Below are 27,655 nucleotides of genomic sequence, written 5' to 3'. Positions count from 1 at the left end.
GCGTGGCATCGGTGGAGCGCCGAGGTTCCAAAGCGACGCGAAGCATGGACGACCTTTAAACACCCTGTTGAGTGGTTACATGCTGCCGCTCCGACATTCTGACCCACCACCATTTAGACATATCACCATTCCGAAATAACGCTATTCCGACATGCAAACATCTCACCATTCCGACACGGAAATGTGCGCTCCGAGTGAGTGACTGACTCGGCGCTGTCCAGTGCTTAACTGCGGATTTACAATGACAGCAAATTCTCATCTAAAATGTAAAAAAAGCTGCAAGATTTAGATATAATTAACAGCACTGTAGGCTTCAATCATGTCCTATTGTTTTTTAAATTATGTGGAGAGCGAGCGCGCTGGTGGTCTATTTTTTGTGTGTTCTGATTAATTTCCTAAATAAAGCTTTAGCTTCTGAAATCTGATTTTTAAACAGTTCTGATGAAGCTTAATGTTTATCTGGATGATGCTGCTTCATACCGAACCATTTCACTGTAAATCTGGACGACCCGTGGCGTCTGGAGATGAAAAAATAATATTCAATGTAACGCCGGTTTTGTACCACATGCGTCAATGCGCACAAAGATACACACCCTCCCCGACTGTACAACATGAAGGCACCTGGAATTAATCAGTGACTGAAGGAGTCATCTGCAGCGCCATCATTGATATTTGTAATATAATGCCAGCGTGCATGAAGACGCACGGGCTCTGTGGAGAGCTCCGCTCCAGCTGGAGCTTAAAAAAAAATTAACCGATTGTATTAACCGGTCAAAGTTCCTGTAATCGGTTAACGGTTAAACGGTTAACCATGTGCATCCCTAACTCAGAGGAAACAGTAGAAACTCCGAAGAAACAGGATAAACTCTGAGGAAACAGCAGCAACTTCTGGGAAACTGCAGAAATTCAGAGGAAGCATGAGAAACCCAGATAAGAAAGTCAAAAAACCTTGAGGACGCAGTAGAAACTGTGATGAAAAACTTGGAATAAACACTACAACAAACTCAGATGAAGCTGTTGCCACAGATGAAAAGTGTAGAAATCCTTCAGAACAAGTAGAAAATCCAACGAAAATGTTGAAACTCAGAAGAAAAAATGGAGTAAACTGTAAAAACTCATGAAGCAGTTGAAACTCAGACCGAGTAGCACAAGCTCAGAGGAAAAAGTAGAAACTCAGAGGAAACAGAAAAACACCCAGAACATACATATAAGTGTAGTCCATTTACCATTTACCATACAGCAGAAACTCAGATCAATCAGAAGAGTCTCAGACAAAACAGTAGATCCTCAGGAAATAGAACCTCACTAGAAACTTTAGAACCATGTAGAAGCATTAAAATATCAGAGGAAGTAGAAACCCAGAGAAAACACTCAAAGCTCAGATGAAAGAGAGTGATTAACTCAAATGGATTAATGGATTAACTCTGAAATGGCGATTAACTCAATGAAAGAAGGTTTTAGGAAGAGATTTGATGCCCTCTTGACTGCTATCCAGGTGGTGCAATCTGATCTGAGAATGGTTATAGTGTGTCACACAAGTCAAAAACAGAATTCGTGCTCACGAGGACGTTGTTGCCACTCTGCTAGTGGATAACGCTGCTATGAAAAAAGCAATTGTTTCATTGCAACAGAAGACAGATGACTTGGAAAATGGCAGCCGCTGCTCCAATTTACGTCTTTTCGGCCTACCCAAGGGGACCGAAGGATCTGATATGTGTGTTTTTGGAGAAGTGGCTGCCAGAAGTGCTTGGTGTAGATACCTTTCCTGGACCGCTGATCATTGAAAGGGCTCATAGGATTGGGAGAGTTGATGCTGCAGACACTCGGCCCAGAGCGCTGATCATGAAGTCACTATGCTGACAAAGCCCGGATCATGACGGCTGCCAAAATGAAGGGCGAAATTTTCCGAGAGAGCAAAAAGGTCATGTTCTTCGCAGACATCTCCGCTGATCTCGGAGCGAATAAAGACCTGGCTTCATTTTCTGTGGCAGTACCGGAGCTGCGTTGTGGTGTCGTGCACCCCACCACACTCCTGCTGACTTACAAGAGGAAACGTCATGCTTTTGACACGGCAACAGCAGCGAAGACTTTTGTGCAGCAAGTCAAGGATAAACAATGTCGAGAGGGACGAATGAATGGTCACTGAACTGTGACATTATTATTTCAGTAACAGTTTACACACTGTTGGTTGCAACACGGCAACTTAATATGTATGTCATTACAAGATACCTTTGTGTGTGTGTGTGTGTGTCACCTTGAAGCCCTCTGAGGCAACTGTTGTTGTGATACTGGGCTATACAAAAATAAATTGATTGATTGATTGATTTATATTATGTGTAACGGTTTGGGTCCGTGCTTCTTGGTTGGCGATGTGTTAGCATCGAAGCTAGCCAAAATGCACACTCACACCCTCTGGGGTTTCCACGCTGCGCTCATTTATTACAAAACAAAAGATCATCAACCTTACAAAGCCCGGTTGTACGGCGACTACTGATTCATACATGAAATAAAAGTAGTATCCACACGAACCCTGTCGTCACTGTGAGTTGAAGGGCAAAAAGGTAAGAGGAACTCATGGGTAAGCGTCCACACTCCATAAAGAGAACCCAACAACTAACGAAAAGAGACCAGACGCCACCTAGTGGCGTTACTGTATTAGAGCGTCTTAAAGGCATATTCCCTCATTTCAACTGTTACATATGGTATTACTCTTTTGTGGTTGATGCACTCCTTTTATACTCTATATGGGTCGGGTGACTCAGGTTAACATCACAGGAGCTTGGATATGATGGATTTTTGTTGTTCTTCATAGAATCGATTCATGAGGAGCCTATGTATGGTGGTTTTGTGTGCTGTCCCTCTCCATCCTGGATGCCTGGGTGGTCCAGTGAGACTTCATGGCTCAGCCCAAAGAAGTGCTCTATGGGAAGTGCTCTTTGTGGGAAGGGGGGTGTACTTCATTGGGGAAGTATGCTCAGTTATTTTTTAAATGCTTATTGGAGGTTTTTTTTAAATATTTTTTTCTTGTTATGTTCTTTTTCAGCAGCCTTCCTATACGTGTGCATATTGGCATGGCTGAAGTAATCTTTTTCTCTTACTGATGCCCTCTGACCTTCAGTTATCTCCTGGAACATAAGAGGACTGAATAAGCTTGTCAAACTTAAGCACATAATAAAAAGGATTCAACGACTAAAAGATAAACTAAGACTAAACTAAAAGTCAGTGCTAAATAAGTGCTGGGTTTTGGACCACCTGAATGATTCTAACCCTAATGTGGAGTCGGATTAAGTCCCTAGGTGTTCTCTGAACAATTGAGTCTTCGAATGTCTCTTAAAAGTAGAAAGGGACTTGGCAGAACGGGTCTGGTAGTTCATTCCACCATTTGGGAACAACAGAGGAGAAGAGTCTGGCTGGAGGTTTAGAGCCATCCTGGGCTGGAAGCACCAGGCGTCTCTCACATGCAGAGCGAAGAAGGCGTGAAGGAGAGTAGACCTGGATCAGGGAGTCCAGGTCGGCCGGAGCCGTTCTTGTAAATGTTTTGTAAGCCAGGAGGAGAGATTTGAATTCGATTCCGGCTGCAGCTGGAAGCCAATGAAGGGAGATGAACAGAGGAGTGACATGAGCTCTTTTTTGCTGGCTGAAGACCAGACGTGCTGCTGCATTCTGGATCATCTGTAGAGGTTTGACTGTACATGCAGGGAGACCCGCCAGAAGAGAGTTGCAGTAGTCAATGTTTGATATCATGAGAGCCTGCACCAGAAGTTGTGTGGCCTGTTGGGTCAGGAAGGGTCTGATCTTCCTGATGTTGTAGAGGGCATAACGACAAGATCGAGAAACTGAGGCCACGTAGGGCGACTGTGACAGACAGACCTTAGTGGAAGCCGGTGACCGTGCTCGGTGAACTCGCGCAGGTAGACTTGTAGGTCTTTACCCTCTGTGGTCTTCGCACTATGTGGGCTGATGCTCAAGCTCAGTCTTTGTGGTTAAGTACCTGACAGAGTCACAGCTGTTTCCAACTTGACTAATTGCGCCCGGCTAAACCGCCCCTGTCTGATTTCACTTGGGCAAACAATAGAAGGCATGACCTGCATCAACTGCCTCATCTATTGTTGCAGAAAGAAACCAAAACTCCAGTACTAAGCAACCCCAACACAGAAACACAATAAGTAATTCAAACTTACCAAAGCTGGCTGTAACTTCTTCTGTCTATGAGTCAGTGTTTGTTTGATGATTACAACTGACCCAAACGAAATAAATAACACCTTTCAAAATTTTACTCAAATTTATACAGCTTTGAATATTCAGATTTAGTTCCCCAGGCACAAAAATAGTTTTTGGAATCATTGGAGTTTGTCCCCTTAGATAATGAATCTTTAAATTCACTTGAATTTGAACAGCAGTTTGAAAGGGAGTAAGAGTGACAGGCCTGATGAAATAACAATCAAACATATAAAATCTCTTAAGCCAAACTAATACCACCAATGCTTGACATGTACCAAGAAGCATTTCAAAAAGGATTTATCCCACCCTCACTTAACACAGCAATATTTTTTTTTTTTACTTCTGAAGCCAGGTAAACCTCCTACTCACTGGAGCTCCTATAGACTGATCTCTCCTACGAACAATGATATAACAATTGTGTGCAAAGTTTTAGCTAAGAAACTGGAGTCCACCCTGATCAAAATGGTTTCGTTCAAGGCAGATGGGATTTTCATAACATCAGAAGGGATATAATGTAATATTCGAAAAGTCTCAATATGATGACAACGATATCCTGTTATTGGATGCCGAAAAGGCCTTTGACAGGATAGAATGGCAATATATGTTTGATGTACTTGAACATTTTGCTGTGGGAGAGAAATTCCTTAGCTGGGCCAAACTAATTGTAACTAATTCTAATCCACAGACTGAAATTTTAACCAATGGTCTAACTTTATCTTCCTTTAATTTGAAATGCGGGACAAGACAGGGTTGTCCTCGGCCCCCTCTCTTGTTCACTCTGGCCTATGAGCCTTTAGCTATGACAATTTGCAAACATATCAATGTAACTAGTGTTACAATAGGTGCTTCTGAACATCATATAGCTCTGTATGCAGATGACATAATTCTGTTTTGTGCCAAATTGGGGCATACAATGCCTGCTTTACTCGATCTGATAACATCATTCGAAATTTTTTCGGGTTATAAAATTAATTCTGCTAAGTCGGAAATAGTGTATCTATTGAAAGGGCTCAGGGGCATGGCCACTAGGGGGCGCTTGATTGTAAACCGTACCCCATGTTCGGAATTTGAGGCATGAATTAACAACCACTGTGGTTGTTTTCTCGGAGAGGACAGTCTTGGTATTTCACAGTGTTTGAAAGGAATGACTTTTTACTTTGCCCTTAAGAAGATCAGTTATTTAAACAAGAACAAAGCTAATAGATTTTGGCCAATGTGAGCCATTTTTTATACTTGGTTAGTCCAAAATAGCATCCAACCTGAGGTATGATGTATGGGAAGATGACTAATCCTAATGTGATTTGGTTACAAAGTTAACAATTGCTATATGTGTATGTGCTTTTGTGGGTAGATCCATTGCTCTTTAGTCCCTTAAATTAATAGAGTGGGTTTAGAAAATACAACACCAACATTCTGATATCCTTTTCAACCTTCCTCATCTGCATTTGAGCATTTCTCATTTGTATTACTGCCAGTTTTTGGTTTTTATGTCTGTTGTAAAAGTTCAAAATGAATACAATATTGTTTGAAGCAAAAAAGAAGAACCACAGGAGAAACTGTACAAGCTCAGATGAAACAGTAGAAACCCAGATGAACGTCGAAACTCAGAGGAAACAGCAGAACCTCTAAGAAAACAGGAGAAGCTCCGAAAAAACAGTCGAAACCCAGAGGAAACAGCCAAACCTCTGAGGAAGCAGTCGAGGCTCAGAGAAAACAATATAACCACAGAGGAAACCGTACAAACTCAGAGGAACAACAGTAGACGAACAGTACAAACTCAGAAGAAACAATTGAACCTCAGAGGAAATGGCAGAATCTCATTGGAATCAGTGGAAACTCAGGGGAAACAACAGAAGCTCAGAGTAAATAGAAGAAACTCTGAGAAAAGAGTAGAATCTCAGAGGAGTCAGTAGAACTTTAGAGGAAACAGTGGACACTCAGAGGAAACAGTCAAAACTCTGAGGAAAGAGTAAAAACTCAGAGGAAATTGGAGAACACCGAGAGGAAACACTAGAACCTTAGAGGAAACAGTAGAAAGCCAGAAGAAACAGCCAAAGCTCTGAGGAAACAATAGAACCACAGACGAAACCGTAGAAGCTCAGACGAAACATTAGAAATTTAGAAGTAACAAAAGAACCACAGAAGAAACAGAAACCCAGAGGAGATGACGGAAACTCAGAAGAAACAGTAAAACATCAGTGGAAACAATAGAACCTCAGCACAAAAGAAGACATTCAGAGGAAACAGGACTTCACAGGAAAATAAGAGAAACCCAGAGGAAACAGGAGATGTTCAGAAGAAACAAGATAACCTTCAAGGAAACTGCAGAAACTAAGAAGAAACAATAGAACCACAAAAGAAACAGTAGAACTTCAGATGAAATAGTAGAAACTCAGTTCAACTCCAGCAGTTGTGGCAATTTTATCCTCAGATCTTTGTGCATTTTAGGTTTTTTCTGCCAACATGATTTTGTTGGAGACCAATCAGCTGATCTCTGGTTTGAGTAACAAACTGAAGTACCATAGATGCAGCAAAAAATAAATCTGCTGTGAAGCCAGGAAGAAAATATATTTTTTTTAAGTCATTGTTAAACCATACCTGAGCAGGTGAGTTTCAGGGTGCGAGAGGAGCTGTATGATTCTATACAGTTCCATGGATCAGATGAAGATTGAAAACATCCTGGGAGGATAAACCACATAAATGGATCTGAAACATCGATTGTTTCAAAAAAAACAGCAGAGCCACAGTTGAGTTGTTCACAGATGAGAGCTGCTGTCTTCAGGTTGAAGAGCTCATTTACGACAGGTCTCTGTTCTCCAAGATATTTCAGCTCCAGACTTCCTGCACAGCGACTGTTTCCTCTCACCAACCTGAACTCATCGGCCCCTGAACCCAGAGCAGAGAGAGAAGAGTGAGAGGATGGAGTGAGAGTGAAGAGAAGAGGAGTGGAAACTCTTCTACCTGAGCAGGTGAGTCCAGCAGCTTTACCAGGTGAGCAGCTGCTTCTATCTGAGCCTGAGCTTCTACAGTCCAGCAGAGCAGACTCATGGCCTCCACATTGGAACTCTAGGCTCCACCTGGGAGTCTGCACGTCTCCATAGAGCGCCCCCTGCAGGACCAAAGGAGCCCCGCAGCCCAGCTCCCGACACACCACCTGTGCATCCTGCAGGTCCAGGTCTGCTTCACACACTGAGGACCAGGTCTGGTCAGACGGGTTAGTCTTCACCTGCAGTCTGCCTGAACAACGACTGGATCCATTCAGCAGCCGCACTGAGTCTGAACACAGGACAGCAGGTCACTGTAGCTACAACCTCAGAAAACATTGTACATACAACTAAAAAACACTGTAGCTACACTCTTAAACACAGGAGAGACCAGATCGTAACACATAAAATACATTTTTCACAACAATTTTTCCCTTTGACAGTGAAAAGGACAACTGAGATGGGAACATTATTTTCTGTGTGCATGTATGAGTACACGCATGCATGCACGCACACATGCACACACACACACACACACACACACACACACACACACACACACACACACACACACACACACACACACACACACATTTATGGACAGTCGAAGCATTTTCATTCCTCAGCTGCAGCATCAGGTCCTCTTTTTGTTGGTATTTGTTCTTTAATTCCCACTTGTTGAGTGTTTTTTTTATTCTTTTTTTTTGATGAATGAATCTGTTTTTTGAACTTGACTCAACAGCTGCATGCCTCAGCTGTTGGTTTATGTGAACAAATGGAAAATAAAAATATTGAATCTTTCATTATTTATCAGTTCTGATGTTATGTTAAAAGCTTTTTTTCTGAACTCACCACATTGAGAACATGTAGTTAATGAAGCCTCATTGGTCTTACCTGAGCATGTGAGATTAATGAAAGAGGAAGCATAAAAAGATCTGAAGCAGTTCTTCAAATCTGATGGAGACTTAGAACATTCATATTCAACCTTCCACACAGATCTGCTTAATGACTCAGATGTTGCTTTCAATGAAACAACAGAGCCACAGTCCAGACGTTCACAGACTGCAGTTGATAACTTCAGGTTCCAGAAATCGTCATCCACTGGTCTCCATTCTCCGAGGTGTTTCAGCTCCACTCCACCTGAGCAGCCAGAGCTTCCTCCCACCAACCTGAACTCATCATCAGCCTCTGAGCAAAGAGCACAAAGTCAGCAAGAACAAAGATTCACTTTCTGTCTTCATCTTTGAGGGCTTTCTTTACCAGCTGGACGGTTTCTATCTTCAAGATGGACTCCTGTGGGGAAACAGAGAGAGTGTTCAGGATTCATCAGCTTTCAGTGATTCTCACTTCTGATCATGCAGCTTGAGTTCAGTGTCAACTTTCCAATGAAACATGTTTGATCTGAAGTTGAGCTGAAAGTATGAAGATCCCAGCTCAGATCAAGAGCATCCAGACTGGGCCAAGAGAGTTCAAAGGTCGAGAATTAGATTATTTCGAAAAGCAAATCTAACAAACTGAGTCTGATCTGTGTCCTCCTCAGCTCCTCTGTCGTGCGGCGTGCCACAGGGGTCAATCCTTGGGCCACTTCTTTTTTCTTTATATCTGCTTACGCTGGGATCTGTTCTACGGAGGTTTCGTGTGTCCTTCCATCTTTATGCCGATGACTGTCAAATCTATGTACCTATGAAGTATGAAGATTCATTCAGTGCTGCTCAACTTCTGGAGTGCATTAACATGACTAAGGACTGGTTGTCAGAAAATTTTCTGTGTCTCAATGATAGCAAAACTGAGGTTCTTCTGGTTGGTCCTAGTGAGGCCAGCAGTAAACCAGTTAACTTGGGGCCTTTGACTCAGTTTGTTCAGCCCACTGTTACCAACCTGGGTGTTAAAATGGACCATGAACTCAACGTTGATAAGCATTTTAGTGCTGTTGTGAAGTCAAGTTTTTTCCATCTGAGACAACTTGCTACGGTAAAATCTTTCCTCTCAAGACACAATTTTGAAATACTGATTCATGCTTTTGTTTCAACTCGGCTGGACTATTGTAACGCTCTGTACGCTGGCATTGAGGAGAGTTTACTGAAGCATCTGCAGCTCGTCCAAAATGCCGCAGCTCGCCTTTTAACTGGCACACGAATATACGACCACATATCACCAGTGTTGTCGTCTCTTCATTGGCTTCCTGTACGCTACCGGATTGATTTTAAAGTTCTTTTATTTGTTTTCAAATCTTTAAATGGTCTTGCCCCACCATATTTGTTTGAACTGTTGGTGCCTTATGTGCCAGGACGTCATCTCAGATCAGCAAACAAGGCTCTACTTGTGGTTCCTGATACAAATCTCAAACGTAGGGGTTATCGAGCATTTTCTACAGCTGGTCCGAAACTGTGGAATGATTTACCTCTGCACATAAAGCAATCAGATTCTCTTCCTGTTTTTAAGTCCCGTCTTAAGACTCACTTATTTTCTTTGGCTTTTAACTAGTGTGAGACTGTATTTTACTGAAAAGTTGTCAGTGTTGTCTTATTAATATTTTCATGTCTATTTCTATTGTTTTTATTTTGTCTTTGTACAGCACTTTGGTCAACACTGTTGTTTTTAGTAGTGCTTTATATATAAACTGGACTGGACTGGACTGGGACACAAAACTCCATATTTTCAGTTTGGAATTGACACCAAGGCTCTGTGTACACCACTTTTCAAGAGAAAAGTCATCATTGTTGTGTTTTTGTTTTTCTCGTCCTTCTACTGAGCATGAACAGAAGAGCTGTTGGCCACGGCCGTGCTGTGCATGTGCAGCAGCAGTGTTTCCCCAGTCAACCAGGAGACGCCCAGAGTATTTCCACAAAGTCTGGTTTTCCCTCCTCTACAAGGAGACAGAGCCCCAGTGTTTTCAAAAAGCCATTTCCAAAAACTTGTGTTTTCCATGAGCATCGTTGTCATGTAAACAGAAACTTCAAAACATAAGCTGCACAGGGAGCTGGAGGAAATGAGGACCCTCCTGTGTGAGCATCAGCCTGCCTCTCCTTGGGGGCCGCCCAGATCCCATCAGCCCCCAAGGAGGACGTTGTGTCCTTAGCGGCTTCGACCTCACATTTTTGTTAGGGGGGTGGTGATCGGAGCTCTATGGTTTCGGGTCAGGAGTCCCTCCGGTCATCTCAGAGCTCCGTGGGTGAGATGGGGGACGAATCCATGTGGGCTATTATGCGGGCAGCTCTCGAGCAGCTGTCCCGCAGTTAGTCCAGTCTGCTTCGGTCAGTGCCTTCTTCAGGCGCAGGTGGCTCCTATCCGCGTTCATGGTTCCTCCCTCATAGGATTTCCTGAGGGAGTTGCATTCCTGCTGGTAGGCCGGCCATAGCGGCCCTTATTGTGTCCTCGGAGGAGTCCCTCCAGCCGGAGGTGAGGTGCCACCACCAGAGTACTGGATCATGGATGACCTCCTCACAAGGGCCTATAATGCTGGGGCACGAGCTGGGTGTATAGGGAATTCCCTGGCCCACCTCATGCTTGCCGTCTCTGCCTCCCTGGAGGGAGACAGTGTTGATGCTGCCACTGTCGGCTGTCGCTGTCCGACATGACTCTACAAGCCTTTGCCCTCGTTTTGAGGGATCTGGGGTGGATTATGTCACTGCTGATTTAGGCACAGCACCAGATGTGGCTGGCACAGTCTCCTTTATTGGAGCCGTCTCAAAGGGCTCTCTGGGGTTTGGCGGTAGAGCCCGGGCAGCTTTTTGGCTCAGCCACAGTGGAAGTGCTGGAGAGGTCGGCTCAGGCGAGTGAGACCAGGTGTCAGCTGGAGGCCTCAGTAGAGACCGTGCCCCCCAGAGGGCTTCTGGGGATCCCTCTGGCCGATCACATTTTCACTTGCCTCCCTGGCCCCGCCCCACTGAAGACTATGTCCCCGGGCAGGCGCCACAGGGGTCAACAGGGACCTCTCATCCCCCTGCCCCCTTACCATGTCTTGTGGACTGTCTTTTAGGGGGACTGGTTCACGACGGTCAACCTGCGTCCCGCTTACTTTCACTTGCCAATTGCACCGCAGCACAGGCAGTTCCCTCGGTTTGCCTACAGGAGCTGCCACTGGCAGTTTCGGGTGCTCCCTTTTTTACTCTCCCTCTCATTCTCGTTTTTACCCGAGTCGTGAAGGCGGCCCTGTTTCCCGTGCAAGCACAGGGCATGACATTGCTCCCATACCTGGACGACTGGCTGGTTTGTGCACCGTCACGCGTGCAGGTGGCCCTGGATACTTCCAGGGAATGGTGGTCTGTCTGGGACGGTGCGGATCACATCAATGTGCTAGAGCTGTGGGCTGTGCATCTGGTCCTCAGACACTTCCTGCCGTATATGAGGGGGCGGCATGTGGTCGTGCAGTCAGACAACACCTCAACCATCTTCTACATCAACCACCAGGACAGCACCAGGTCTGCCCGGCTGCTACAGATTTCCCAACTGCTACTCCACTGGGCTAGCTACCCCAAGTCTGGCCAGCCTGTGGGCGGTGTACCTACCGGGGGCTCTCAATCAGCTCGAGGACTTCCTCTCCCGCTGGAGTTCCCCATCCATGGAGTGACGCCTCCACGGTGTACATGATCTAGGAGCGTTTCAGCAGGGCCGAGGTCGACCTCTTTGCCTCCGAGGAATCCTCCCACTGATCACTTTTGTTCTACCTGGGAGAACCCAAAAGCCCCCAGGGCCAGGATGTGCTGGTGCATTCCTGGCCAAGGGTCCTACTCTATGTGTTTCCACAATTTCCCCTGCTATGGTCAACGCTCCTCGGGGTGCTTCAGAGGGGCACACACTGCTGCTGGGGGCCACACTCTGGTGTCAGCCTTCTGCAGGGGGAGATTTGAGGCTTCATCCCCCACAGAGCCCCACGGGTGCGAACCTGGGATCTGCATCTGGTGCTGGAGAGCTTGTCTCAGCCTCCCTTTGAGGCCTTGGCAGCAGCGGGACTGCAGTCGGTGTCAATGCCGCTTTCCTTCCCAAGGTGCTGTTGAGGCTCAGAGCCAACCACCCTATACGACTTGCTCAATATTACCCCCTGTCGAGCCACCCAGGGGGCCGGCCAGAGCTCTTGTGCCCAGTAAGAGTCTTGAGAAGGTACATGGCTGCTACAGCAGATGTGTGGACACCTGACCAGCTGTTTGTCTGCTACAGAGGCTCTAATGAGGGCTTTGCTCTCTCAAGGCAGTGCCTGTCCCACTGGGTGGTGGACACCATTTTCTATTCCAATCGGACCGCAGGCTGGCCTCTGCCCCCCGGGTGTGCATTGCCATTCCACCAGGGTGGTGTCCACGTCATGGGCAGCCCTGAAGGGGGCGCTCCTGGATGAACTGTGTGCTGCTGCCTCCTGGATGACACCTGGCACCTTCTCCAGGTTCTACAGGTTGGATGTTGTGCTTCTGCATACACTTCGGGTTGTACTGGGCCCAGCAGAGGCTTCTCAATGAGGTGGGTCTCTGGGATTCCTCGTGACTAAGTTGGCATACGTCATTCCAGTGCTTTCAGCACCGCCTCAGGCGGTCAGTAGAGATGAAATAGAATGAGAGTTACGAATGTAACTATAGTTCTATGGGTTCTATGAATCCCCGGGAAGACCGCCAAAGCACTCTATCCTTGTGGTCACGCGAGAACATTCCATAGAAGCCGAACCTAGGTTGGACACATGTGGTTCAGGTTCCAGGCAGGTTTTGGAGTCGTAGCAGGTTAGTTTTGTGCTGGTTTGGGGTTTTTCTCAGGACTGGGATGATATCGATATGACGATCAGCTATCTGTCACTGGAAACTGGTAAATTCCCAAAAGAAATGAAAACAGCTGAAGTCATTCCACTGGACAAAAGTGGAGACAGACACCAGATCAATAATTACAGGCCCGTTTCTTTACTTCCAGTTTTCCAGAATCACAGAAAAAGTTTTCATTGTATGAATTTACTAACAAACACAAGCTGCTGTCTGAAAGTCAACATGGATTCAGATCACAGAGATCCACATGACTGCATTAATAGAGTTCATGGACAAAATCAGCAACTCAACAGAAACATAGAATGTAGCAGTTCCACTGTTCATTGATCTGAAAAAAGCATTTCACATAATAGCCTTCTTTTGCTGGCTCTTGGAGGAGGCGGACGCTTTTCCTATCGCTCCTGCTTGTTTCTCTCCCTCCCTCCCTATTGTCTGCTGCACTCTGTCTCGTCTGTTTGACTGGAGCAACAACCTGTCTTGATCTTCTTCGAAGAATCAAATATATCAACCATAGAATTGATCAGCTGGTCTCTCAATTGATACGATTTTCTCACAAAGAAACGCAGGAGCGGGGGAGCCTGTCTGCCCTGACGGAACTCGGCATGCTGGGTATTTGATGGAGTCCCGCAGAAGCTGGAGAGCCATCATCTGTCTGGCTAACCTGAGCGTCGAAGATGCAGAAGATGTCTACATTTTCGGATTTATGATGATCGGTCTGCTGCTGATTGGCCTGGTCAGTGGTCTGATCTTCTGGAGGATTAAGAAGACCGCCACCACAAAAGACGTCCAAGGGTGGACGGTCTTTTCAAATCAACGGGCAAAAGCTGAGGCTGACCGAGTTTGCGAACTCTTTCGAAGGATGGACAATTTTGCTGGGACTATGGACGATTTGAGGCGCAAGATGGATTCTACCACGGGAAGGTACAACTCAGCTCCTGTCTGAAACAGTTGAGAACCAGCGATAACGGGAAGGTCACAACGGCTCCTTCCGACCAAAACAAGATACCAAGAAACCTTCGGACTGAATCTGGCGCCCCTTGGAACTCAAACAATCTCCCGGAAGAAGATAAAGACACGAGGTCGCTCTCTATCTCCCACCACTGTCTGACTCTGACCCGACAACACACCCTCCCCTTTCTGGACTGCTTCTTTGGAGGACATCCCCATGGCAACGGAGGTCACCAGCTGGAGCGCAGAGAGGACGGGCCAACCACACACATAAACACAGACTGATGAACTGATAGGGCACACACTCACACACATGACCCCCCCCCCGCCCATCTCTCAACGTCTCCTCCCCCCTTTCCTCTGCTGACGACGAATGGTGATGGCGCGTAGCGCCGATTGAGGGCAGCAACAACCGATCCGTTAGTTTGATAGCAACTTATCTGGTGTCTTTTATCTGCTATGTATGTGCGCAGGTTGGCTTTTTTTGGTCTCTCACTTCTAATCACGACTCCCTTCGGAACCATGATCTGAATTGATGTATCTTTTTTTACACCCCCCCCCCCCCCCCCCCTCTTATCTCTGTCTGAGTTTCTTAACTCTGTTTTCCTTTTCAAGACGGAGCGCCGTAATTGGCTGCCTGGGCGTCTTAAAAACCCTTGAAATTCCGTTGCACTTGTAACTTCGGTAACCTGTTGCGATGACGATAAATATGATCCTGATCCTGATATATCACAAAATAATAATCAATAAACTGGAGTTCTGCTATCAGGGACATGGCTTCACACTGGAGGAAAAGTTATTGAAGCAACAGACAACAGTTTGTCAGAATGGGAGATTTTCAGTTTTCATGCTTGGACAATGTTTGTGGTGTCCACCAGGGGTCAGTATTGAGACCAAAACTTATTCTGGACACAAGAGTTTTTCTCAGGCACTTTGGTTCATTCCTCACATGACTTTTTACTTTACAGTAAATGTATTTCTCAAAAAAATTATTCCAAAAAGCAAAACCTTGTAGAAAATCTCCAAAAATGTGTCACTTTCTCAAAATGGATAGTTTATTCCTCAAAAGCAAGAGAAAGGATCAGTGTCATGAAAATGAAAAGTCCTGGTACCATCGTTTCTGAAGTCAGTAGAAGACTCTGTAATGTTTTCATCATGACAGTTCACTCTGAAGTGTTTTCCAAAGTATAACAGTCAGATCCAGGTGACTCCACCTGGAAATGCTCAAGCAGCACTTCATGCTATTAACACAGCCATTTGAAAACTACAGTGAAGTTTAACATTATTGTATTGAGTGACTTGTTGTGACTGAAACAGATTCAGTCTTCCTAAAGATGTTGTCTTCCTCTATAGCAGCACTGTGTCTCAATCTTCTGGCATTGTTTGAAATCACACCTTGATCCACAAGTGAAGGCCTGATTTCTTCAGCAATCCTCCTATGTACTTGGCCTGTGGTTCCTCTTCTCCTGTTTTGTCCTCTTCCCCATCCTCCCAGCATCCTCACCCCTCTTCCCCCAGGCTGACCTTCCATTTCTGTCAGTGTTGTAGTCTGCTGGTAAAGTGGGGCTTGATGGGATTCAGCTGAGTGACTGTGGAGAAGTGACCATTTGTTGCAACTGATAAGATCAGGCAAGAAAATGATTCACACACTCCTCATCAGTGAAAGCTAAAGTTCACCTGAGACTAATACTGCAATTTAGGAGACATTTTCAGGAAAAACTGATTAAAAATGTCTAAAATCTGCTTGACAGATGTTGATAGCTGCTCAGTAGTTTCAGTGATCCGGTACGCACCGGTACGGAGTTCCAGGACTTCTAAAAATGTCAGCTGAGCGTCCTGTCACTTCTCCAAGCTCCAACAATGTGGCGCTACACTCACTAACGTGTCTCTTTGAATCCTAAAGATAGCTTCTCTACCGCTTATCAGAGCACATCAGCCTTCACAGGGCCGAGCGCACATTTCCTACTTCATTCTGCACAGACTTCATTACCCATGCTGCCCTGGGCTTCACCAGAGAAGTGTTCATGCGTTGTTCAAGCTGCCTGCAGTAAACATGGCAGTCCAGCCACAGCGTGTGGAACCGGAGCTCTTCAGTTAAGAAAATACCAGGAAAACTCTGCCATGCTCTCCTGGCTCAGAGCTTCAACAAGAAGAGAAGGACGACTCAGCATCACAGTAGAGTTCATCTGGACTGATGGGACATGAGCAAATGATCCTGTTATCACACAGTAGGGAACTGGACGAAAGCAGCTGAGGACTGTCCACAAGCATTTGACACTTGTTAGAAGGAATAGAAACTGCTGCTGTGATGAGAACAAATGACTGAATGTTGAGGAGGATGAACTGACTGTTGAACGAAAGGAAAAAAGTCATGTGGGAAATGCTCCAAAGCCACTGAGGAAAACTGTCATGAAGGATGTTCAGTCTCTTCATGACATGTCTTTTCTGCCCAGCAGAGAGAGAAGCAGCAGAGATCAGCAGAGTCCTACCTGAGCTCCACAGCTGCAGCAACAGCAGCAGCAGCAGCAGCAGCAGCAGCAGAATCCCTCCTAAACAGCAAAGCTCTCCAGATTCTATATTGATCACTGATACTGTCACACTGGAATGACTGTCTGGAAGCTCCAGATCCTCACTGCCACCGCTGTGCTCTCTCCAGAAAAGAGCCATCAGGAGGATCCATGAAGCAGCTTTCAGGACCACACTGTCTTCTTTCTAGTGTGTGGAGCAGTGAAACTCCCAGATGGAGGAGAATTCCCAGCAGAGAGAGAAGCAGCAGAGAGCAGCAGAGTCCTACCTGAGCTCCACAGCAGCAGCAGCAGCAGCTTCAGATGCTCCATGTTCCAGGTAGACCACGTCTCTCTGAGTCTGATCAGCAGCAACATTTATCAGCCATGAGGTGGAGCTGGAGGTGGAGCTTCCACACACACCCACGTCCTGTCTGCATGTTTTACACCAGACACTAAAGAGTCTTGTTGTCTCAGACTCACATGGGAAACTTTTTCTGTCTGGATTCAAATGAATCAGTTTTCATCCTGGAGTCCAGTCTAACATCATCTCCCATGTTGGAGGATTTACACACCTGAGGACTGGACTTTACATCTTTATTCACTTTGACATCTGACATCATTTTTGGCTTCCATCACTTTCTGGAGGCTTTACATCTATTTGTTGTCATTCGCATCAGTTTGTTGGAGTTTTCTATGTTTGTTGGAGTTTTAACTCTGGATATTCGTCCAGGCTGAGAAACCTTTGTAACCATGTTGAGCAAGAAGTCATTTCGTGAGAAAGGGACTTGTATAATCAGATCTGATAGGAGGCTGCTGTCACATGTCAGGATGTGCTTGTGTTTCCATGACAAAGTTAGAGATATCCTCTCAGATTAAAGCAGTCTGATTTGTCTCTATGTATCATCTGCAGGCTGAAAACTGATATTCACAACCCAAAAACAAAGGTTCTTTTCCAAAGACCAGGGGGGTATTTTGTTATTTACCTGACGGTTTCGGCAGCTGTCAGCTGTCTTCTTCAGAGAGTCACGTGATGTTGTTGTGACGTATCTTGTCAGCTGATTTATACAGGTTTTGGCGCTATTCTCCCACTAGTGGAAGCGGGAGAACAGCGCCATCTGCAGTCCGACTTCTTGAGTACAGCATCCCAGGTGTGTGAAAGCAGAAAGGCCCCCTCATCCCGGTTCACTGTCTCGGGGGCACGTTTCCGAATTTCAATAGCCTCTTTTATCCAGCGTCGGTGTTTGTTCTCATCTGTCCCGATGACTCTCGCTCCGTCCCAATCCAGAATGTGATTTTCTCTTTACAATGATCTGAAATGGCCGACTTGAGTTGTTCCTGTTCAGCTTTTCTTTTAGTTGCTCGTGTTAGTGCTGTTGTGGTTTCTTTCTCACATTCTGTCTTATGTTCCTTTTTTCGTGTGCTGAAAGTCCTTCCTGTCTCTCCAATGTATGTTTTGTTACATAGCTTACATGGGATTTCGTAGATTACACTGCATTTTTGTTCCGGTTGTATTCTGTCTTTGGGGTGTACAAGTGTTTGTCTGAGTTTTCTATATGGTTTTACTGGAGTACTGATGTTTTGTTTTTTCATTGCTCTTTGTACTTTCTCTGTGATGCCCCTGATGTATGGGAGGGTTACCATCGTGCTGCTCTCCATCCGCTCTCTGTTGTTTTCTTTTGGCTTGGGTCTCTTTTCCCTCTCCTGAACCTGCCTTCTTCCTTTTTGTTTTGCCCAGTTGGGGTATCCGCATTGTTTGAGCGCTTGGATGATCTGTTGTTCTTCTTTTTTCCTGTCCTGTCACATGAAGAAGAAGAGAACCATGCAATAAATTTTCTGGATATCAACATTTCCCACAAATAGGACGGCAGCATTAAAATAAACATTTACAGGAAACCAACGCACACCGATCAATATCTCTTATGGACATCTGAACACCCCACAGCGCACAAACTCTCTGTAATAAGAACACTTTTTGACCGGGCCAATATAATCACAGATGAGGAGGACAGGAAAAAAGAAGAACAACACATCATCCAAGCACTCAAACAATGCGGATACCCCAACTGGGCAATACAAAAAGGAAGAAGGCAGGTTCAGGAGAAGAAAAAGAGACCCAAGCCAAAACAAAATAACAGAGAGTGGATGGAGAGCAGCACGATGGTAACCCTCCCATACATCAGGGGCATCACAGAGAAAGTACAAAGAGCAATGAAAAAACAAAACATCAGTACTCCAGTAAAACCATATAGAAAACTCAGACAAACACTTGTACACCCCAAAGACAGAATACAACCGGAACAAAAATGCAGTGTAATCTACGAAATTCCATGTAAGCTATGTAACAAAACATACATTGGAGAGACAGGAAGGACTTTCAGCACACGAAAAAAGGAACACAAGACAGAATGAGAGAAAGAAACCAGCACAGCACTAACACGAGCAACAAAAAGAAAAGCTGAACAGGAACAACTCAAGTCGGCCATTTCAGATCATTGCAAAAGAGAAAATCACATTCTGGATTGGGACGGAGCGAGAGTCATCGGGACAGAAGAGAACAAACACCGACGCTGGATAAAAGAGGCTATTGAAATTGGGAAACGTGCCCCCGAGACAGTGAACCGGGATGAGGGGGCCTTTCTGCTTTCACACACCTGGGATGCTGTACTCAAGAAGTCGGACTGCAGATGGCGCTGTTCTCCCGCTTCCACTAGTGGGAGAATAGCGCCAAAACCTGTATAAATCAGCTGACAAGATACGTCACAACAACATCACGTGACTCTCTGAAGAAGACAGCTGACAGCTGCCGAAACCGTCAGGTAAACAAGAAAATACCTCCCTGGTCTTTGGAAAAGAACCTTTGTTTTTGGATTATAAATTGGAAAGACCAATGAACCTTTTTGGACTGACATTCACAACACCTAAACATGTTTGTGTTTCTTCATTCTTCATGTTCTCAGACAGTATTTCAATCAGTAAATTCCAATCAGACTGGATCAATGAGTAAAACCTTTATACAGCTGGAAGATCACAGAAGCTCACAGCTTAATGTTGAAACACACTGCAGGTTGGATTTAGTCCTGATCTCTGATGATCACAGTCAGCAAAGGCCCGATTGATGGACGTGAGAAAACGACATGTTGTCTGATGTTCCTGTGGGGTGATCAGAGTGACTGATCCTGTGGTGTGAGGAGTGGATAAATCACTCTGAACAGTTTAGAGTTCAGTTGTGGAAAATGCGTCTGCAGGAGCATCTCGTCTCTGTTCCTGCTTCAGAAGACAGCACAGGTCAAATCCTGTTTCATCACATGAATCTTGGCTTTCAGGGTGCTTTCCTCCCTACAAAGGGTTAGTTTTGGTCATGTTACTTGGAAATAGTAATTAGTTACTGATTACTTCACCCATATTCCAGCAGAATAAATAACAATCTATTGTTTATGTGTACTCCATTTGAAGAAAATAAAATCCAACGGTAAAATACAAAAAACTGTGCTTCCAGCATCCATACAATGAAATATTGAAATAAGTTGATATTTCTCTGGGTGGAGGCGTGGAGGTTCTCCTTGTGGGGGTGTGTTCTTCACAGTGGGAGGTGAAGGGGTTGAGGGTCTCCTGCTGGGGATGTGGTCTTCATTTTGAAAATTTCAGGAAACGTCCGAGATGCATGAGGATTAAGTGATTCAACTTTGGTAGTGATCCGGATGAAATCAACGATTCTGGATGGATTTGAAGATTTTATTGTCATTACAATAACTGAGAAATAAAATTGCACTACTCAGTATCTGAGTCTGTGTCCAAATATGCTTCTCATCATTTCAACCTTTTCAGATCTCATTGCAGTTTAATTTATTACAAAACTGATCAAAATGTAACATCATGCAGAATCCCTCTATTATCAAAAGTGCACATTCATTCAACTTAGTTAAAATCCATCCAGAAGGAGAGGACAGAGGAAACAACATCATGAGCTCCCCAACCCTCCTGAACAAGGTTTAGGAAGCGTAAGTGGATCAGGCACCAACCCAAGAAATCCCCAGAGAAGTGTCTGTCGTCCTGGAGGCTCTGGAAAATGTTGATCCAAGACTGGACACTTTGTTTCCTCAGGATCCCCCACCATGCTCTTGTCTCCCAGCATAGTGTTCTTGTCCCCTGGCCTAGCACGCTTGGATTTGTGTTCCTTGTTCCCTTTCCAGGCTTTTCCCATCAGAGCCGTCTCTGCCAGTGTCGTACCTGACAATGTGCCCACCAGCATTTCTGAGGGGGTCCAGAAGCACGATGGTGGAAAGCGCCCGCCTCTTAGAATCACAGAGGGGGCAAAGGAGCACTACGATGGTGAGGTTCTGCCTCTCAGAGTCTCGGAGGGGGTCCAGGAGACAGCAGCATTGAGGGCCTGCCTCACAGTGTGTCCGAGGGCTTCCATGAGTCCGACAGTATCAGGGGCCCAACTCTCAGCATCCCTGAGGGGGTCCGAGAGTCTGACGGCATCGAGGGCCAGCCTCACAGCATCTCCGGGGGGGTCCACAATGACAGCAGAAGTGATGGCCTTCCTCTCAGCTCTTCAGAGGGGGTCCACGACGACAATGGCAGCAACGACGGGTCTCTCAGCCCCTCCGTGGGAACCCAGTGGTGTAGAGGCCACCTCTGTAGATGACCCCCGGATGACAACAGTGGCCTCGACTGCCCATATCTCTCCTACCCCGAGGAGGCCCCGGATCATGACGATGATGACACCGGTGGTTTGCCTCACCCCTTCTCCCAGGGGCTCTGTGGCACAGAGCTCACCCTTGTGGTCAACCTCTGGATTTGTCTCACCTCCAGACGTCTCCTCTGGACCGTGTTTAGGCGTTCAGGAGCTGGCCATTGAGGGGGAAGTGACGTCATCCTTCTCCATTTTGTTTTAGTGATGTTTCTAACGTTGTCTTTCATTTCAGGCTGTGCTGCTTCCCCTCCTCCTGTCTGATTCCTGTTCCCCACCCTGATGTTGTTCACCTGTGTCTCATTAGTCATGGCCGTCACCTGGTGCTCTGGGTGTCTAAGGGGCTTCTGTCTGTGTTCAGGTTCTTGGATCGTCTTGTCTTCTTGCTTTGCGAGTCTATGCTGTTCCATTCAGTCAGTGCAACAGAGAGAGCTGCATCAGGGCTCCTGCATGGCTGTCTGGAAGACATTCATTCCTGTTTCTCTGCCCTCTGCTGAAGCAGCTTCTACTCTCTGGATTTGGCACCTGAGTCTGTGATGGACTCCACCTTTTGTTTTTATGGACTGTGGTTTGTTTGTTTCCCCTTCAGGAAAAAAAAAAAAAAAGAAATTTAGGCACAACTCCAGCAGTGCCTGGTGTCTTGGGTCCTCCTCCATGTACCTTCCCCATTTCCATGTGACATGTCTGTTGTCATCTGCATCAGTTTGTTAGAGTTTTATATGTTTGTTGGAGTTTTAACTCTGGATATTTGTCCAGGTTGAGAAACTGTTGTCACCATGTTGAGCAAGAAGTCATTTCCTGAGAAAGGGACTTGTATAATCAGATCTGATAGGAGGCTGCTGTCATGTCAGGATGTGGTTGTGTTTCCATGACAGAGTTACAGATATCCTCTCAGATTAAAGCAGTCTGATTTGACTCCATGTGTCTTCTGCAGGCTGAAAACTGATATTCACAACACCTAAACTTGTTTGTGTTTCTTCATTCTTTAAGTCCTCGAACAGGATTTCAGTCAGTAAATTGACCCGTTTTAAATTTTGAAGATCTTGGAAAAGTATTTAAAATAATTGTTTCCATATGAAACTTCTTCTGCTTGCCTTAATTACTGTGATACACATGAAATGACAATGGGTCGTTTCACATATTTGCAACCACCTACACCACCCTACAAGTTTATATCACAGAGGTACCGTTCAAGTCAGTTTGACCCAGCAGTTAAACTGGAGGTAAAAGGGTGTCAGAAATGTCAGATTATGTCTTTATTTGCATTTAAACTGTGAGACATATTTCACCACACACACACACACACACACACACACACACACAGTCTTGTATTTCTATCCTTGTGGGGACCGTCCATTGACTCCCATTCATGTCTAGCCCCTAACCCTGACCCTAACCCTAACCCTAACCCACACCACAACAAAGCCTAACCCTAAAGAAATGTTTTTGCACTTTTACTTTTTTCAGTAACAACAACATGGTCAAGAAAACACTGTTTCTCCTACTTAGGACCGGAAAAAGGTCCCCACAAGGCACGTCGTTCCACGTTTTGCTATCCTTGTGGGGACATTTGGCCCCAACAAGGATAGAAATACAAGAACACACACACACACACACACACACACACACACACACACACACACGTAGCCCTAAAGAAATGCTTTTGCACTTTGACTTTTTTCAGTAACAACAACATGGTCAAGAAAACACTGTTTCCCCTCATGGGGACCCAAAAAATGTCCCCACGAGGCACATCGTGCCGAAATTTCCTATACTTGTGGGGACATTTGGCCCCCACAAGGATGGAAAAACGTGTACACGCACACACACACACACACACACACACACACACACACACACACACACACACACACACACACACACACACGCACAGACGCACGTGCAGGTGTTATGATTTTTGACAAGAACCATTTATGTTCTCGCAGGAAAACTACCCTGAGATAAATTCTGATTGTAATGATTCAGATTTTGAACCACATTAGGGATTTCATATTCCTGTTCTCCCAAGCAAAACATTCTTGTCCAAAAATGGTGAAATACAGTGATCGTAATCCTCTAAAATGCATCAGACTGCAGGAATCGTAAAGAGTGGCAGGGCCCACTTCGATGGCAGTGACTCATGTGACAAACATCAGGTCAGCTGTTGAGCTGGTCATGCCTCATTCAGTACAGAAAATCACTCTGGATCTGGACTAATGTAGGACTGAGGTGTGTTTTGGGGGGAGAAGTGGAAGGAGTTGGACTAAATACATTCAGAAGTGTATTTGGGGCTCCTCATCCTAGCTGGGGTCTATAAGTTGAAGGATGAATTGACAGCCAGTCTGTGGGATGCAGAGACAGGCAGGGCCAGATTTTGACCCACAGAGTCTCTGGAGACTTAACACATTTTCGCCAGAGTAATCTGATCTGATAATCGAAAGACAAGGGCTGGTAGACAGGAGAGACAACCTGGGAGCTCTTAGGACAGTGTGGGACGAGTGGGTAGAACCACCTCCACTACTCTATAACCCAGACCCTCGTATCACAGTGGAGGAAAGGCTGGAGGCATTCAGAGGTCACTGTCCATTTAGGCAATACATGCCTTCCAAAACAGCTAAATATGGGATAAAAAACTGGGCAGCATGTAATGCAGACACCATTGAACATGCAGGTTTACACTGGAAATCCAGTTGAAGGAGCCCCAGAGAAGAATCGGGGAAAAATTCAAATGTTGTTTCAATGTCATCTAAAACTATTGTTGTATTTGTTGGTCTTTCAAAAGTAATAAAGGAGTGAAACAATTAGAAAAATGTTTGAACATGTATATTTTTAGAAAAAACGAGTGAATTATCGGAATTGAACCACTACCTGTGAGAGGGAAAGAACACCATTGCGCTAAGTATTTAAAAAATAGTTTGTAAAGGAGTTAGTAATGACAGACCAACAATGATTGTTAGGATTATTTTGGTTTTGGACATCTTTTGGATAGTGAAACGCCCCAGGCCAAATTGACCCGGGAACATCTTTGCTGTTCCTGACAAGTGAACATAATTGGAGGGTTAAGATATTTGGTGAGTTAAAAAAAGGAGCTTGTATTTATCACAGATTGTGACCAATAACTGATGTTTCTGCTGCTCCACTCTGGAGTCAAAAGTGTTGTTTTTTTTAAAAAAAACGAAAACAAAACACATTATTAAGCTGAATGATGGAATATCTGCTCACAGTATCCTGGTGTTAATGTGCCGTGTTAATGTGTTAATGTGCTGTCTTTAGTCTCCAGCTTGTTCGTCAGTCTTTGAGACAGGAATGTGTGAAACATGGAGGATAAATATTTGTTCACTCTCTCTATTCTGTTAATTTTCAAGTGTCTGATTGAGTGTCGCTATCTGTGCCCCATGGTTGTGGTGGTAGGGAGGGGGGTGAAGAAGAGGTGCAGATATGAATGAATGAACTGGGGGAGTGAGCGCTCTCGCCTGTTTTATTTTTGATGAACTTTCTGTGGTTCCTGAGCTGCTTCCTTTTCTGCTCATGAGGAGTTTTCTTCCCTCTGTGGTGAGTGTTAATAGAGGAGATGAATGAAAACATGAGGATCCCTGAGAGTGGTGTCAGGACGGAGGAGATGCAGATGGAGAACTGTTGGGGTTTGGGGTCTGAATGGAGGAAATACTTCCAGCAGCAGCTCCAGCAACACCTTGGTGAGTCGGAGCTGTCAGCCAATCAGGGAGGGAATAGCAGGCTGATGATGAGGGAGTGGCAGACTGGATCCTCGAGAGCTCCACACACACTGCAGGAGTTCTAGAAACAAAGACTGAGCATGTTCATTATCACACACCACAGGATCAATCACTCTGATCACTCCTCACACCACAGGATCAATCACTCTGATCACTCCTCACACCACAGGATCAATCACTCTGATCACTCCTCACACCACAGGAACACCAGACACCATGTCGTTTTCACACATCCAATCAGTTGGGTCTTTGCTGACTGTGATCATCAGAGATCAGGACTAAATCCACCCTGCAGTGTTTCAGCATTAAGCTGTGAGTTTTTGGATCTTCCAGCTGTATAAAGGTTTTACTTATTGATCCAGCCTGATTGGAATTTACTGATTGAAATACTGTCTGAGAACATGAAGAATGAAGAAACACAAACATGTTTAGGTGTTGTGAATATCAGTTTTCAGCCTGCAGAAGATACATAGAGACAAATCAGACTGCTTTAATCTGAGAGGATATCTCTAACTCTGTCATGGAAACACAAGCACATCCTGACACATGACAGCAGCCTCCTATCAGATCTGATTATACAAGTCCCTTTCTCAGGAAATCACTTCTTGCTCAACATGGTGACAAAAGTTTCTCAACCTGGACAAATATCCAGAGTTAAAACTCCAACAAACATATAAAACTCCAACAAACTGATGCAGATGACAACAAATGGATGTGAAGCCTCCAGAAAGTGATGGAAGCCAAAAAGCAGATGTCAAAGTGAATAAAGATGTAAAGTCCAGTCCTCAGGTGTGTAAATCCTCCAACATGAGAGATGATGTTAGACTGGACTCCAGGATGAAAACTGCTTCATTTGAATCCAGACAGAAAAAGTTTCCCATGTGAGTCTGAGACAACAAGACTCTTTAGTGTCTGGTGTAAAACATGCAGACAGGACGTGGGTGTGTGTGGAAGCTCCACCTCCAGCTCCACCTCATGGCTGATAAATGTTGCTGCTGATCAGACTCAGAGAGACGTGGTCTACCTGGAACATGGAGCTGAAGCTGCTGCTGCTGCTGCTGTGGAGCTCAGGTAGGACTCTGCTGCTCTCTGCTGCTTCTCTCTCTGCTGGGAATTCTCCTCCATCTGGGAGTTTTACTGCTCCACACACTAGAAAGAAGACATTAGTGGTGCTGAAAGCTGCTTCATGGATCCTCCTGATGGCTCTTTTCTGGAGAGAGAACAGCGGTGGCAGTGAGGATCTGGAGCTTCCAGACAGTCATTCCAGTGTGACAGTATCAGTGATCAATATAGAATCTGGAGAGCTTTGCTGTTTAGGAAGGATTCTGCTTTGCTGAGGACTGAAAGACTTGTGGATATTTTGGATTCAACATGTTTGATGTGAGGTTTCCAACAGATCTTGTAGATTTTCACCTTCAGAAACTTGATTTCTGGAACTCTCTCTACTTCTACACCTTCTGTCAGAACTTCAGAGTCACTATATTCCCCTCATGACTTCCAGACTACATACATTTACTGAGAGTTTGTTTGAATCAAAGCTCTTTCTGAATGTGTTCAGTTCTGAGTTGATTTCCTCTGAGAGCTGCTCTAAATTCTCCCCTGGACAGAACATATTGGTGTTATCAGCAAACAAGATAAATTGTAGTATTTTACAGATTTTACCTTCTTTATGACCGTTTTTCTCAGTGGCTTTGATACATTTCTCACATGGCGTTTTCCTTTCGTTCAACAGTCAGTTCATCCTCCTCAACATTCAGTCATTTGTTCTCATCATAGCAGCAGTTTCTCTTCCTTCTAACAAGTGTCCACTGCTTGTGGACAGTCCTCAGCTGCTTTCGTCCAGTTCTCTGCTGTGTAATAACAGGATCATTTGCTCATGTCCTGTCAGTCCAGATGAACTCTACTCTGATGCTGAGTCGTCCTTCTCTTCTTGTTGAAGCTCTGAACCAGGACAGCACGGCAGAATTTCCTTGTACTTTCTGAACTGAAGAGCTTCGGTTCCACACGCTTTGGCTGGACTGCCATGTTTGCTGCAGGCAGCTTGAACAACGCATGAACACTTCTCTGGTGAAGCCCAGGGCAGTATGGGTAATGAAGTCTGTGCAGGATGAATTAGGAAACGTGCACTCGGCCCTGTAAAGGCTGATGTGCTCTGATAAGTGTTGTGGAATTTTTGGTGAATCAGAGCCAAAGATGACGAGTCAAGGTGTTGACGCTGCACGAGGAGGATTTATTGAGGATTGCAGAGGAAGCACACACAAATCAGCTGATTGAGAGCAAGGCTGTTGCTCCGGGGAGAATCCAACCCGACTCTGGCAGGACTTCCGGCCATGCCAGGTCATATAGAGAGATCTCAGGAGACTAGCAGACGCTGTTTCCAAGTGACTTCAGACAAAACAGAGCGGCCTTCACACTGTGTTCCTGAGAACTTTGAAAACAAAGCATTATTCCACATTGGTAGAGAAGCTATCTTTACGATTCAAAGGGACACGTTAGTGAGTGTAGCGCCACGTTGTTGGAGCTTGGAGAAGTGCCAGGACGCTCAGTTGATATTTTTAGAAGTCCTGGAACTCCATACTTGTGCGAACCGGACCACTGAAACCACTGAGCAGCTGCCAACATCTGTCAAGCAGATTTAAGACATTTTTTTATCAGTTTTTCCTGAAAATGTCTCCTAAATTGAATTCTCAGGTGAACTTCAGCTTTCATTGATGAAGCGTGTGTAAAGCATTTTCTTGTCTGATCTTATCAGTTGCAACAAATGGTCACTTCTCCACAGTCACTCAGCTGAATCCAATCAAGCCCCACTTTACAAGCAGACTACAAC

At 45.2% G+C, this 27,655-nt stretch overlaps 1 long non-coding RNA gene across 1 annotated transcript; it reads right to left on the bottom strand.

Annotated features, from left to right (window-relative positions):
• Window positions 1-8,269: 8,269 nt before the first annotated feature.
• LOC115385042 (uncharacterized) lies at window positions 8,270-16,750 on the bottom strand. Its single transcript, XR_003931012.1, has 3 exons — window positions 16,689-16,750; window positions 8,466-8,498; window positions 8,270-8,393 (listed from the first exon to the last, which is right to left on the bottom strand). It is a non-coding gene; the product is annotated as an uncharacterized LOC115385042 (long non-coding RNA).
• Between the last annotated feature and the right edge of the window lie 10,905 nt (window positions 16,751-27,655).

The sequence above is a fragment of the Salarias fasciatus genome, unplaced genomic scaffold (assembly GCF_902148845.1).
Source record: "Salarias fasciatus unplaced genomic scaffold, fSalaFa1.1, whole genome shotgun sequence".
Classification (NCBI taxonomy): Eukaryota; Metazoa; Chordata; class Actinopteri; order Blenniiformes; family Blenniidae; genus Salarias; species Salarias fasciatus.
The sequence above is the reverse complement of the archived record's forward strand: the minus strand, read 5'-3'. Positions and strand labels throughout refer to the sequence as shown.